The sequence below is a fragment of the Stegostoma tigrinum genome, chromosome 30, assembly GCF_030684315.1.
Source record: "Stegostoma tigrinum isolate sSteTig4 chromosome 30, sSteTig4.hap1, whole genome shotgun sequence".
Lineage (NCBI taxonomy): Eukaryota > Metazoa > Chordata > Chondrichthyes > Orectolobiformes > Stegostomatidae > Stegostoma > Stegostoma tigrinum.
This window is the reverse complement of record NC_081383.1, coordinates 16,675,612-16,686,304: the sequence shown is the minus strand read 5'-3', so window position 1 is coordinate 16,686,304 and position 10,693 is coordinate 16,675,612.

Below are 10,693 nucleotides of genomic sequence, written 5' to 3'. Positions count from 1 at the left end.
GCATTATTGAGACTCAATAAATTAAGGACAGATTTATGTTGTGGACATAGTTGATTTGAGGAAGTCTGAACTCAATGGAATCTTTATCAGTAGAAAGAAATTCCAAAGCCCTATGGTAATGATGAAGCTAAATTGAGGTCTAGGAATAGAAGACACTGCATGAGGTCCCATAAGCCCACCCATCCTCTTGCTAGTAAGCTTCATAATACAGTCTAAATATTGTAATTAAGCATACATGTTTGCCTACTCTTGCAGCATCACTTATTGTTTACATCGACATCATAAAGAGGCAATTTATCTTTATTAATAATCTCATTTACATTTATATTCATTATGAGAATTTATTTACATTTTGCTAAAGCCATGTTATTGAGTCACTGAGTTGCCTAAATATCCACTTAATATTTATTGAGTAAATGGAACTGCTGTTTTTTGCCTCACAGGCAGCAATTGTTTCTATGGGGTACATTAGGCATAGCAGAGAATGCATAACTAAATCTGACATTTAGGCCAATGGGCCAAGGAGTGGCAAATGGAGTTTAATTTAGATAAATGTGAGGTGTTGTATTTTGGTAGAGCAAACCAGGGAAGGATTTATATGGTTACTCATAGAATCATAGATACCCGATAATGTGGAAACAGGCCATTCAGCCCAACAAGTCCACATCAACCCTCCGAACAGCATCCCAGCCAGACCCATCCCCCGATCCTATATTTCCCATCGCTAACACATCTAACCTACACATCCCTGGACACTATGGGCAATTTAGCATTGTCAATCTATCCGCCTTGCACAACTTAGGACTGTGGGTGGAAAGACATTGGTGAAGCCACTTTTAGAATACTGCATACAATTCTGGTTGACCATGTATCGGAAGGATATTATTAAACTTGAGAGGGTGCAGAAAAGATTTACGAGGATGTTGCCAGGACTGGGGGGTTTGAGTTATGGGGAGTGGCTGAATAGGCTGGGGCCTTTTTCCCCTAGAGTGTCAGAGACTGGGGTGTGGCCTTCTAGAAGTTTATAAAATCATGAGGAGCATGGATAATGATGAATGACCAAGATCTTTTTCCAGGGCAGAGGTTTAAGGGAAAGATTTAGAAAGGACCTGAGGGTGGCTTCTTCAGGCAGGGGATGGTGTGTGTATGTAATGAGCTGCCAGAGGAAGTGGTGGACGTGGGTACATTTACATTTAAAAGACATCTGGATGGGTATATGATTAGGAAGGGATTAGAGGGATATGGGCCAAATGCTGGCAAATGAGATAACAAGGTGTAGAGCTGGATGAACACAGCAGGCCAAGCAGCATCATAGGTGTAGGAAAGCTGATGTTTCAGGCATAGACCCTTCTTTGGCTGCTTGCACAGACACCACTTTTGTCAAATAATTTTATATGGCTAGTCCAATTCCTTTCTACTTTCCTTCCCAATTGTTGCGAGCTGTTTTGACCTGTAAGCAAAACACGTTTAACAAGATGATATCAAGCGCCTGAACATGCCAAATATTATGTAACCATTCTCCATCATTGTGCTACTCCTCTTAAAATGAGAGCACTTGTTGTTTTATTTACCATTACTCTTTTCCACATGAACGCTGAAGCACCATTCACATGGTATGATTGTCTCCTGCTGCAATTGTGGTGTGAAATGTGCTGATTGATATAGTGTTGCAAAAGAGCTTTGTCATAATTCTCTCTCACCTCTAAAACAGGAGGTTGTAGGCTCAAACCCTAATCCAAATCTTTGATAGCACAATCCTGTCAGAGGTACCATTTCGGTCATGTCTCTTTCTGGGACCTTGCTTCGTGCAATTTGGTTAGTGGTGCTTCTAACAATGCAAAAGTAACTACATTTCAAATATACTTTATTGGAAAATGACAGTCAAACAAACAATGCAAGGTGACATTATTATATATGTGCTTGTGTGTGTTGGAAGTTTAGATATGGTTACAATAGCCAAATTCCCTGGTTGACACATGGAGAGATGGTGGTATTGCTGCTGGAGGTGAGTAGAATTGGGAGACTTTATGTATTTGGCATTCTCATACTCCATTACCAGAGGATGTCTGGCAGGACGTAACAGCTGACAATACTCTACCTGCTATGTCTGGAAACAAATGAGAAAAAAAGGAGAGGCTGTCAACAACAACAACATACCTTTACATAAAATCATTAAGGTAGAAAATATTTCAAGATCCAACAAAGAAGGATTTAAGGAGAAGGAGTTGGGAGGGAGATAGATGACCAGCAGCTTTCTTCAGAGAAGTGGTATGGAAAGCCGTTAAAATTTAACACCACTTCATTATGGAGAGCGATGCAATGGTTTCTATTGAGTTTAGTCCTAAGCAGCTCCATGGCACCATACTCTATGTTCTATGAGCTGTTCCCAGGGTTGCATAGTAAGAAAAACTTCATGTGTATCTGGAAGATGATCAACTCAGTGAAAGATTCCCTTCACCTGACCAAAGCTTGCAGGTTTTCTAGTGCATGGTGTTATACTCAAATGATTGTTGCAGACTGGAACATTCCAAGGTCCAAGGACTGTAGAATGTACTCAAGCCTGGTGCAGACACAGTAGAGGGACTATGGGGAACTTGGAACTTTCAGACATAGTATGCTGTGGGGCTGGAAACTGTAGGTGCCCTCATGCGTGCATTGTAAATCAGGAGTATCAACAATACATTGAGGCACCTCAGATTGAAACAGATTATACAGAAAACTTTATAACAATTACACTTTCTGTTAATTCCATTTTGAAGTGCTTTGCCCTCATACTGTATACCTGACATGGAATATATTTAGAGATAGTAGGAACTGGAGAATCTGAAACAACAAGGTGTACAGCTGGATGAACACAGCAGGCCAAGCGGCATCAGAGGAGCAGGAAGGCTGCCATTTTGGGCCTAGACCCAGCATTTAGTCTGTTACAATTGGATCAAGTGGAAGCTGTTGCCTTGGAATGTGTTGACTTTTCTTGTAAATCATGTAATATTCAAGTTGCAATGCTTCTGTTTACAAAGTTTATGACTGAACTATATTTTTGAAAGAAAAAATCTCCCTCCAACTGCATTAGAATGTCTGAATCAAACCCAAATCATAATGCAGGTAGAGGCCGCACTGTAATTTCACCTGGTCCCATTATGGAAGCCTAGGAAGTCTTAATCTATAATCATAAAAGAGGTTTAAATTACTGTTGAGATATATCACTGTCTCTTTTAATAATATTTATGTTGGAAAGATAGAGCCTGTGGCCAAACGTCACATCATGACTACGCAATTATGACCCAGTGATTTTTATATATACTAAAGTCTACAGTTTTCTTAAACAAAAAATGCTTGGAAAAGACTGCTTTGAAGTGGTTCCAGGCACAGACAGAATTATAAAGTTCAGACTACACCTCAGAGAAGGCAAAAGATAATCATCGATTTAATTAAGTCTCACTGTGGTCTTGTCCACAGGATAACAACATTCCATTGAAAATTCATTGCATTAGACATTGAGTCATAACAAAAGCTAGGCAGCTTCTAGAATGCCAATGCTTTGCATGAAACATATCTCACCTGATAGCATTTTCCATCTTAGCTTAGTAGCAATATATGATTCAGAATAGGAAGCTGCCTAGCCATAGAGAGATTCCATCTTAGAAAACCAACTAGTAGAAATACTTTTTCATTGAGGGAGAGAGAGAAAGATATGCAAATAGCTGATAGTCCACTGTAGAGAGTAACCAGGCAGTTTAGAGTGGCAGGCCTGTAGAACAAAAAACCAGGCCCTCTCCCTAAAATCTGTTGGCCTGCTAAGTCTAACCACACAAGTCAACCAAATATTCAACTACAGAAGCTATTGCAGCAGCTGGTTCTAACTTCAAGTGTTACCCTCTCTTCTTCAACAAGAAATTCAAGCAACAGGCCCCCACAACATATGACAGAGATTTATTGAGACTCTCATTGTATAAGTCTTTGTTTGTCTTGTCTGTACTTGTCTTAATCTTGATATCCGCTTTTTTTTTAAATTTAGTGAAATGAACTAGATGAAGCATCCAGCATTGACCTAGGCAGTGGAAGTAATAATATCAAACTCAGCCCTGTCAACACTGCAAAATCTTCCTTACCAACATCTGGTAGCCAGTGCCATGATTGGAAGAGCTGGCTCATGGATTAGTCAAACAACAGCTTGTTGCAGTCATATTACTGGACCAACAGAACAGACCCACCAGAGCAGCTCAGTGGTGTAAAGCTGGAAGGGAGTTGCCTTTGGGGTCCTCAATGTTGACTCTGGACCCATGATGTCTTGGGGTATTAGGCCAACCCATGGACAAGGAAACCTCCTACTGATTATCATTTATTGTCGCCCTTCAGCTTATGAATTAGTACTACCCCATGTTGAACAGCACTTAGAGGAGGCACTGATAGTGCCAACAGTGCAGAATGTACTCTGGGTGGGGTCTTAAATGTTCCTCACCAAGATTGGCTCATCAGTACTGACACTAACTGAGCCAGTTTGTTCCTAAAACTTATTCTTGGTCGATGAGATCAACAGGCAGAGATGAGAGAACCAATAAGGGAGAATAAAAATACATGACCTCATTCTCACCAACCTGTCGGCTGCAGACACATCTGCAAATGAGGGGACCAGTAGGCGTGACCACCCAATAGGCTTTGTGGAGATAAAATCTTCACTTCCCAATGAAATTACCCTCCTTGTGTTGTGCAGCACTATCACTGTGCTAAATGGAATAGACTTTGAGTATATCTACAAAATAAAGATTAGGATTCCATGACACACTGTTGGCCATCAGCAGTAGCAGAATTGTACTCCAACAGAATCTGCCTGGCATATTCTCCACTCTACCATTACCGTCAAGTCAGGGTATCAATGCTGGTCCAATGAAGAAGATGGTATGCCAAGAGGAACACCAAGCTTGTCTAAAAATGAGATGTTAACCTGTTGAAGCGACAACACAGGACTATTTGCAAGTCAAACAACAGAAATAACAAGTGAGAGACAGAACTAAATAATTCCCCAACCACCAATTGTACTTAAGCTCTACAGTCTTGTCATATCCAATCCTGAATGGCAGTGGACAATTGGACAAATTAATGGAGGAGGAGGAGGCTGCACAAATATCCCAATCCTTGATATGGAATGGGCTGCCAGAGAAAGTAGTTGAGGCAGGTACAATAGCAACATTTAAAACAACATTTAGAAAGGTACATGGATGGGAGGGGTTTAGAGGGATATGGACCAAATGCGGCCAATTGGGACTAGCTGAGTGGGCGCCATAGTCAGCATGGACCAGTTTGGGCAGAAGTGCCTGTTTCCATGCTGTAATAGTCTATGATTCTATGACTGTAAGTACGGGGCTGCCCAACACATCAGAGTAAAGGATAAAATTGAAGTATTCATGACGATCTTCAGCCAGAAATACTGAATGAATAATATATCCTGGTCTCTTCCAGTGGTCCCCAACATTACAGATACCAGTCTTCAGTCATTCCCATTCATTCCATGTGACATCAAGAAACAGTTCGAGGGACTGGATCTGCAAAGGCTATGGACCTTGACAATATTCCAACTGTAGTATTGAAGACTTCTTGTAACTCTAGCCAAGCTGTTCCAGTATAGCTACAACATTGGAGTCTCCCTAACAGTGTGGAAAATTACCCAGTTATGTCGTGTACAAAAAAAGTAGGATAAATCTGACTCAGCCATTTACTGCCCTATCAGTTTACTCTTGATCATGAGTAAAGTGATAGAAAGTGTCATCCATAGCCCTATAAAGCTGCACTTGCTTTGCAATAAATTTCCCACAGACACCCAGTTTGGTATCTTCGAGGGCGACTCAACTTCTGACAACATTACAGCCTTGGTTCAAACATGGACAAAAGATCCAAATTTCAGAGGTGAGGTGAAAGTAACATCAAGGCTGTATTTGACTGAGTATGGCATCAAGTCGTCCTATCAAAACTAGAGTCAATAGGGAAAACATTTCCACTGATTGGACTCATACCTGGAGGTCAGTCATCTCAGATCCAAGACATCTCTGCAGGGATAGTAAGAACTGCAGATACTGTAGTCAGGGATAACACAATGTGGAGCTCAAGGAACACAGCAGGCCAGACAGCATCAGAGGAGTAGGAAATTTGATGTTTCAGGTTGGGACCCTCCTTCAGAGATGGGGGTTGGGGGAAAGGAGCTCAGAAATAAATAGAAAGAGGAGGGGTTGGGCTGCGGAAGGTAGGTGGGATGGTGGTTGGTGAATGCAGGTAGGGAGTGGTGGGGATTGGTCAGTGAGGTAGGAGGAGCAGATAGGTGGGAGAGAAGATGGACTGGTTGTGTCAGATCAAGGAGATAGTGGTGAGAGAGAGGGTTGGTTGTGGGATGAGGCCGGGGGGAGGGGTGTGGAGGGGAGATTTTGAATCTGGTAAAATCCACATTTAGGCAATTTGGCTGTAGGCTCCTGAGGTGTTTCTCTGCAGGAGTTTCTCTAGGTAATATCCTAGGCCCAGCCATCTTCAGCTGCTTCATCAACAACATTCTTTCTATCATCAGGTCACTGATGGTTGCACAATGTTCAGCATCAGTCACATCTCGTCAGAGACTAAAACAGTCCATGTCTGAATGCAGCAAGAACTGGACAACATCCTGTAGCAAACACATTTGTACCACACAAGTGCCATGCAATGACCATCTCCAGTAAAGGAAATCTAACCATCAATCCCTTACAATTAAATCATTACTGTTGCCGAATCCCGAATTTCAACATCCTGGTGTTACCATTGATTGGAAACTGAACTGGATTAAGTATAAGAATACAACAGCTTCAAGAACAGGTCATAGGTCAGAAATACTGCAGTGATTAACTCATCTCCTGAAACTCCTCAAAGCCTGCCTATCATCAACAGGGCAACAGTCAGGAGCATGATGGAGTACTCCCAATTGGCCTGGATGAGTACAGCACCAGCAAGGTATTTGATACCATCTATGACAAACATTTACACCTTCCATCACTGATGCTTTGCGGCCACAGTATGTATTGTCTACAAGATGCAGTGCAGAAATGCAAAAAGGCTCTTTAAACAGAGCCTCCAAACCCACAACCACAACATTCCAGAAGGACAGGGCAATGGATATGTGTGAATATCACCACCTGCATGTTTCCCTCCAAACCACTCACAGGAGTCACTGAGAAATATACAGCTGTTTCTCTGTTGTTGCCAGGTCAAAATTGTGAAACTCCCTCCCTAATGGCATTGTGTGTGTACCAATGCCAAATAGTGGTTCAAGTAGGCAGCTCATTGTCACCTTCTCCAGGGCAGATAAAGGTGGGAAATAAATGCTGTCCCAACCAGCAATGCCCACATTCTACAAATGAAGAAAAAATGATTTTTTTTACTTTTTATTCCTACAAAATCTGCAATAATGATTTGTAGGAAGCTCATCTTTAACCTTTTTAAACAATATCTTGATGACGAGTCGATATTAATTTTAATTATTACTATTTTTAAAAGGGGTTGTACAAGCTATATTAAATCATGCCCACATTGTAGACATGTCTGATGGTCATGACTGTCAGGAAAATTTACCTTTTTGAATTATTTTAAAAGTTCTTTTTGCTTTATGGGCAAAGGACACCTGTTAGCTAGGAGTTTGGTATTTTGGATGTTATTTTTCCAATTAATGACATCTACAATGCTGTTTTTAATTTTGTTTGGTTTATTTAAATGGGACATCTTTGAACTTTGAGTTATGAAGGATTTAGGTAATGACCTGACTGTCTTTAAGAATGGTAGAGGCAGCAACCACCATAAAATTTAAGAAGAATTTAGGTGTGCACTTGTGAGGCCAATGCATACAAGCTATGGGCCAAGTGCTGGAAAATGGAATTAGGATAGCTAGGCTGTTGTTAACCAGAACAGACTCAGTGGGCCAAAGGGCCTTTTTCTGTACTGTAGACCTCTATGATTCTAACACAGTAAGTGTATTAATGGATCAAAATGGTTACTGACCATTTCAATATCTACCAGAGAGGAGTAGAAAACTGTTCACCATGAAAATTAATTTTAATGACTGCATTGTACACGTCAAGCAGTCTCACATCCACATTGATCTCTAAGATATCATAAAACTTTGTAAGGTACTGCTTCTCAATGGGACTAGTCCCTTTTTTTCTAAGTATCCTAAATGTGAAATTTGACCTAAACCAAAACATTGAACTTGATGTGGTTTATAAGAAGAAGAAACCTTTTGCATTGTTTCATAAATTGCTTATTATTAATATGAATTTGAAAACCAATGTTGTACACAGAATGTGTGGTTTATTCCAAATCATGTCCTTGGGCTTTAAGTGGCACTCTTTTATATTTTGTTGTTAAAGATCAAGGATGGGGTTTTATAGGAGCCTGAATAATATGAGTTGAGCAGTGATGCTTGTAAGGCAGTGAGTTGCTTATTCTTGCTTCAAAAACAGAAATTTCTGAAAAAGCTCAGCAGGTCTGGCAAAATCTGTGGAGAGAAATTTAGAGTTACTGTTTAGGGTTGAGTGACCCTAACTCATAACGTTAACTCTGATTTCTCTCCATAGGTGATGCCAGACCCACTGAGCTTCTGCAGCAATTACGGTTTTTGTTTCTGATTTACAGAATCTGCAGTTCTTTTGGTTTTTATTGCCTGTTCATGCTTGCTTGATGTTGACCTTGGAAACTGTAGATCCTACCTCATTAGTATGCTATTATACAACCCACTATGGGCAAACTAGATGCTGAAAATTCTCAAGATGGAATTCAGAGCAGACACCTGGAAACTTCAGCTCACTTCTTGCTCCAAAAGATCTCCATATTAGACACCAGTAGCAACATTTCAGAGCTCCATAGACAACAGCCACATGTACCCCACACCCGCAGACATTGGCATCTGATGTGTGCCAGTTTTTAAGAACTCTTTCCAACTGTAAATGTGCTAAGTGCCAATGACTTGCTTTAGTGGCAATGCTCACTCTGAGCTGTAAGTACCTCTTCCTTACTCCTACCTTTATCAGACTGTAAATGGGCTATCTTTTGTTTTGAGTTCCCCTTCCCCACCAAGGATTTCAGCCTTACTTACAGAGTCTCTGATGTCCATTTGTTCTCAGCTAAATCTTGTCACAAGACTGCTGCTATATTTCATTGGCTCCCAATGCAATCTCTAATGACTAAGTGTCATTCATGTGTCAACACCATGTAGCTTATAGCTCACACTTGCTTCTGTACTTCTCTCACCAAGTTTTAAAACATTTTTGACCATTGACTGTGGATTTGTGTGAAACAAAATGGATCTGAGGGTTATAAGACCAGCCATACAATCATTAAAGGGCAGAGCAGATTTGAAGAGCTGAATGGCCTACTTCAGCTTATACACACTATTTTTTTCTCTCCATATGTTTATCTGCTGCAGGTTGCAAGTTAGGCTTGCCAACGTTGACAGTCTACCTGAGTTATTCTTAAAAGTTGTATCCAAATTTCTTCGAGGTTCAGGGGAATTCATTCTGAGTTAAATTCTCTTATTCCTGTCATGTCATAATGGCTTGCTAAACTAAATCTTCAGATAACCATCACTGTCACAATTTCGTATGAACCAGTTGGAATCTTCATCATCATATCTTTGCTGTAATGATCCTCCCCTTAGAATGGGATCTACAGGGCCTGCTTTGTCTAGTGTGGTAGAGGAAAATCAGTATTTAGTCTAAGAAGTAGTATTGTTAACATATCATGAACAAAAACAACACTTAAGAGTTGGGCACGACAATAGAATGGTTATACTGAAACTGATGAAGCTCAAGATTCTAGATACATGTTTGGGGGACATTTAGGAATTTTAAACTTAGTAAAGTGAAAAAGCAGAAAAGGCAGACAAGCCTGTAAGGTTACTTGTCAAAGAAGGCAGATGGAATTAGCGTTATTCACCTTCGGAGCAATGTTATTAAACAATAGGTATTCATCAGATGAATTACTAATGGAAGGACAGTGAAAGTACAGATTTACCAGTGTGAAAATCCAGTCTCAAGCCAAACATAACCTTCTCATTGTTGTGAGAGTTTAAGAAAACAGACAAACACTACACAAAAAAAAGCAATAGAAGTGGCACTTCTGTTGTGTGTGCGCTTTCAGTCTCCCCACCTAAGAAAGCATTGATTTGATATAGAGGGGGTGCAACAAATATTCAAAGGGATGGCAGGATTGTCATATGAGGAAAAAATAAGGCAGCTATGCCTGTATCCACTGGCATTTTAGAGAATGACAGAGGAGCTCATTCAAATATGTAACATTCTGAGGAGCTGGACAGACTAAATGCGGGGATGATGCATCCAATGGTCAGGAATCTAAAATATGGGGCATGGTGTTGGGATATAGGGTAGGCATTTTGGACTGGGAAGGGAAGAGGAGCTAGAGGTGGTGAACCTGGGGAATTTTCTACTATATAAGGTTCTGGAGGCTCAATCACTGAATATGTTTAAGAAATAAACAGATTTCTAGACACTAAAGGCATCAAACAGAATGGGGAGAATGTGATAGTATGGTGTGGAGATAGAGGACCAGACTCAATCATACTTAATGGCGCAACAGGTTCAATGGGCAGAATCGTTCTTTGTTTCTTTGTTTAACTCTATTCACAAGGCAAAAACACTTTGAAATCATCTTCGGTCCGCCTCCCCCT